Source organism: Dipteris shenzhenensis, chromosome 10 (assembly GCF_047967505.1).
Source record: "Dipteris shenzhenensis isolate YYH24624 ecotype China chromosome 10, Dip_SZ_1.0, whole genome shotgun sequence".
NCBI lineage: Eukaryota > Viridiplantae > Streptophyta > Polypodiopsida > Gleicheniales > Dipteridaceae > Dipteris > Dipteris shenzhenensis.
This window is the reverse complement of record NC_141605.1, coordinates 33,346,838-33,352,295: the sequence shown is the minus strand read 5'-3', so window position 1 is coordinate 33,352,295 and position 5,458 is coordinate 33,346,838.

The window sequence follows — 5,458 nt, the reverse complement described above, 5'->3', positions numbered from 1 at the left end:
ATGTGAGTAGTGTCTCCTAAGCCTCTGACACCACCCTCATTCCATATGTGAGAACAAAACAGGATAGTGATCTCCGAGGGCTCCATGTGTATCTGTGTACAAGTAGCATTCTTCTCGCTTTGGTGAGTCTCTGTGTAGCAAGGAATCTCAGTATGTGCGAGAAATTCCCTAGTTTTAATGCTAGGCCTTCCCATCTGTTGAAACAGCCAAATCCCCCTTTCGCCTTGCTTCTATCACCAATGCCAACGTGTGCTCCAACAAAGAGTAAATGTGTAATATGTGACGACTAACTACCTCTCTCTCTAGCCTACAAAGAGTAAATGTGTAATATGTGACGACTAACTACCTCTCTCTCTAGCCTATTATCTTCTATGGCGCGGAAGACATGAGCTGTTAAGAGATACTCACACCGAAACTCATATGCTGTTACGCTCTAGCCGAGGTAGCATGACCTCGGAAGAATCAATCGACATTTCCCTTAAAGGATCTATCTCTGTAATATATGTGTTTGCGCTTCATGTAAATGATCGGGAGGGATTTAATGTCAAGGTCCTAGGTGAGGGCTGATAGCACCAGACTAGATAGATCCAAGGGCCTAGTGCTAAGATTGTGCCTAGGGGCAAGGAATTTAATGCATCCCAAGAGAGGGGTGAAATGTTGCATTAGGAAGGCCCTATATGGATGACATGTGGCATCTAGATCTATCTAGGGAATTGGGGTTTGCTGAGGCTAGAGAGAGAAGAGAAGATAATGATTCATGTGATTTTTGGAACGTAGATCTCTGTCTGCTTGTTAGCCTTAGCAAAATATGGTTGGGAGGAAATAAATGGTGCTACTCCCGTGATCGAATTAGAGAACAAACAGAGAGAGTGTGTGATAATTTGGTATCAGAGCTAGAGTTAGAGGACGAGAGGGGATTCGTGATCTACGATGAAACGGAAGACCTGAGAAACAGACGGCGAATTAGTACGTGACGGACATCGTGATGAACGGGTCTTTGATCTTTGGTAGCGGTTAGCAGGCGTGGAGCGCAGGCACGTGATATGATACGTGGACTGTCGTGAGGTGATTGACGTTGGCCTACGCAATAAAACAGTTAACCTCCAGGTTTCTGAGCCGTTGCTGGAACGAGGGATCCCGTAAGGCAGGTTGACGTAGATAGGTTTGCTGCCCGTGGTCTGCGACGCAGTGAAGGCTTAACAGGGCAACTCTGCTACTTGTGACCTCCATGCGACGGATGTAATTGACGAATTACGGATAATGAACTACGACGACATGATGACGACGTGTCTGCGCGTAGTCCTCCCGCACTGATCATAGTATTTGCTCGGACCTGACAGAGGTTCGTGTGACGAAGGCCTTCGACATGTTACGTGGTTGTTTGTTGTTCGCTGGTCGTTGGTAGAAGGTGTCTCTGCTGTGGCGAGGTGGCCTTGTTGAAGGCTATTGGGTGCATAGAGAAGCCTGTGGAGGTCGGTTTGTAATAGTTGTCGACCTGCTTCCCTGGCGCCCTTACGGTCAAAGCCCTCCAACGCCACGCAGGCAGCTCGTAGGCTGAGATTGGATCGTGAGGCAGAGACTTATCATTTCGATCAGAGAGCAGGCTTCGGCGACTCGAATTGTGATGTGGAGTTGAGACAGATTCCCTCATACAGATTTAGACCAGGGAGCACTTTACCCATTTTCCCTTTTGTTTCTGTCATTTATGTTTTGTTAGAAACAGATTTAGTTTGTGGGTTGCAGTGTGCATAAAGGGATAGCTAGTCCATATATAGACTTGTGGTTTATTGCAGGGACAGATTATGCCTGTGCATATGCCTGTGTGCTTCAGTCAGAGTTAGTTTGCAGGAATTTCCCTAGTATAGGGAAAAGCGCTATTTGGGTTATGCACGTGTCAAATGCCTAGTCAGTGTACATGTGGGATTGCAGGTATTCCCTAGTATAGGGAATTGTGTCAGAGTGTCAGTACACTGAATTGTGTCAGCTTGTGAATACAGTGTTCTAGAGGTGTTTTTAAAATAAAAAAAAACCCAAAACAAAACACCTATTGAACTGAATGGAAGCAGAAGAAGGGGCTTCCAGAAGGGACCCTGGTGAGTCAGGAGTCCGGCCGACCCAGCAGGGATCGCGCCCAGTAGCTCACACTTCATCTGGCAGGATTGCATTGCTGGAGGATGCCTTGCAACAGTTGTTAGCGCAGCAATTACAAGCCAACGCAGGGCAATGTGAACTTAGGAGAGCGTTACAGAGTATGTCTGCCAGACCTTCTCGAGAAGAGAAGGGAAAGGCTCCAATGGAACTGGAGTCTAGTGTCCATACGGTCGAGCCTAGGAAGGCTAAAGTGCCAAATATTGCGAATTACAGACCGGAAAAGTATTCTGGCCGGATGAACGACCGTAGCTCCGATGTCATTGAGACCTGGTTACACAAATGGGACGAAGCGTTCGCCATTTGTGAAATCAGAAATGACATCAAAAAGATCCGCGAGGCCACCCACATGTTCAGTGAGGCAGCGGATCGGTGGTGGATTAAACAACAAAAGGATGGCATAGCATCCACTACCTGGGAGGGGTTTAAAAGAGAGTTCAGGAAACACTTTATACCTCCTGACGAAGCATCCCGAGCTTGGGATCAATATAGGAACCTTCGTCAGAGAAATTTATCAGTGGCAGAATACACTGATAAGTTTCGAGAGAGTGTAATGAAGGTTGATGAACCCCTGCCTCAATCAATCCAAGTGAAAGATTTCATATTTGGATTGAATGATCGAATAAAAATGGAAGTTCGGGCTAAGTACGCGAACACACTAGATGATGCAATAGCTATAGCCCTGAACTACGAGGATGCCAAGGGCAGCAAGCCAAGTGGGTTTGCACAGGTCGGAACCCAGTATGGGTATCCGAAGAAATCTGGGTTTAAGAAGAAGTGGGCTAGTAGAGGGAGTGGTCGCAGCCGAGTGGTCAAGCCAAGCAAGCGAGATCGGCTGAAACTCCTAAACCAAGTACCACCATTGGAGTGAAGAGGAAAGTAACCCCAATGGCAGCCCGGGCTTGGTCTAAATCTCCCTTGAACCGAGAACAGAGGGAAAAAGCGAGGAGAGAAGGCTTGTGCTTTGGTTGCCTTCAACCTCATCAGTGGAGAGATTGTCCACGCAATAAAGATCGTCGGATGGCTGAGATGGTGATCTCAGAGTGCGATGTGGAGATGCAGGGAAGTCCCAGAGCGGAAGAGATGCAGATTCAGCTAGCGGGATCTTCTCAGAGGTTAGTACCTTGTTTGTTCTGTGTGTCTGTTGCTAAGTTAGTGACGAGTGCACCTGATAACATCCTATCTAAGCCCGCAGCAACGGGGTATACAGCCTTCAATGATACGGAGTTAATTAAAATGAAAGGGCAAGTGGCCAGTCATGATGTCATTGTGTTGTTTGACTCGGCATCAACTCACAATGTGATTAACTCCAAGCTCGTGAAGAGGCTGAAACTAAAGACAAGTCCATCTGACTATGCGTATACAGTCAGGATGGCCGATGGAACTGAAGTATGGGACCAAAGGGTTACCCAGTTGGAGCTCCGGATTCAGGACTATACTGAGAAGCTTGATTTTGAAATGACCAAGCTTGCTCATGCGGATATAGCCCTGGGAATGGCGTGGCATTCTAGGAAGAATCCAGCCATTGATTGGAAAAAGCACGTATACCAATTCAAGATGAATGATGTGCTTTATGTCTTGCGAGGTGAAAAAGATATACCTCAGGGACCGTTGGTTTCCGTGATGGAAATCAGAAAGGCTCAAGTAGAGTTTTTGTACCTTTGCACAGCATCGGTAGAGTCGGTGAATGATTCTTCGACTAGCACTGATGTTACGCAAAGTGGTGAGATGGCCAAGCTGGCTAATCTTATAACAGAGGAGTTCTCTGAATGTTTCAGGGATGAACTACCTTACGGGTTACCTCCAGAGCGGAAAGTTCAACATAAAATTGAACTGATCCCGGGGGCAGAACCTGTAAATAGACCTCCTTATAGAATGAGTTTTGCTGAAGAAGCGGAGGTGCGTAGACAACTGGAAGAATACCTCAAGTTGGGGCAGATTCAACCAAGTTTCTCACCTTTTGCTCGCCAATGATATTAAAGAGGAAAAAGGATGATACCTTTCGCCTCTGTATAGATTACAGAGCATTGAATAATATCACTGTTAAGCACAGGTATCCGATGGCTCGGATTGATGATTTGCTAGATGCATTACATGGAGCCGTGATTTTCAGCAAGATAGATCTTAAGTGCGGCTATCATCAAATCCGGATTAGAGCCGAGGATGTGCATAAAACCGCTTTCAGGAGCAGGTTTGGTCATTATGAGTTTTTGGTAATGCCCTTCGAACTTACCAATGCTCCAACGACCTTCGTCATGCTTATGAACGATTTACTACGTCCGTATATCGGAAAGTTCGTAGTACATTTCATAGACGATATCCTAATATTCAGTAAGAGTGTTACTGAACATCGTGAACACTTAAGGATAGTGTTCAGTACTTTGAGGAAAGCCAGTCTTTATGTAAATAAAAAGAAAACTATACTGTGTATGGTTAGGCTTGAGTATTTAGGGTTCATAATTACTCCACAGGGGGTAGAAATGGATCCGAAGAAAGTGGCTGCGATACTAACTTGGCCAATCCCTCAGAGTCTCTGACCGCGTTGCAATCATTTTTGGGATTTGTCCAGTTTTATAGAAGGCATATCAAAGGATATTCCGGAATAGTATCGCCATTGACTGATCTGACCTCAGATAAAGTACCTTTTGTTTGGGGACAGAATCAACAGGAAAGTTTTAACGCCATAAAACAAGCGGTAGTCTCAGGACCGGTGTTAAAAATAGTTGATCCCCAGAAACCGTTGTTCCTAGAAACCGATGCAAGTGGCATTGCGGTAGGAGCAGTTCTCCTTCAAGAGGGAAGGCCAGTAGCCTTTGAAAGCAAGAAGCTTTCTCCCTCTCAAAGGAATTGGCCAACTCATGAATTGGAGTTGTATGTTGTTATCCATGCTTTGAAAACATGGAGACATTATCTGTATGGTTCAGAGTTTTATGTGGATGTAGATCATGATACTCTGAAACATTTTTGTAAACAACCTGACTTGAGGGGCCGCCAAGCTAGGTGGGTAGAGCTCATGCAGGAGTTTAATTTGACGATTCGGTACCGAAGAGGAAAAGACAATAAGGTTGCTGATGCGTTGTCTCGCATTATACACAACCTGAGTTTCACGGTATTAGAGAGTGCTCTAATGACCGAGATCAGAGAAACTCAAAAGGTGGACGAGTTTGTCCATAGCTTATGGCCTAAGGCTCATGTGTTAAAACCCGGGGAAAATGAAAAGGATGACCTGGCATCCAGAAAAGGCCAAACTTATGCAAGATATGCCATAAGGGATGGTATGCTAGTTAGAGATGGCAAGGTTGTAGTACCT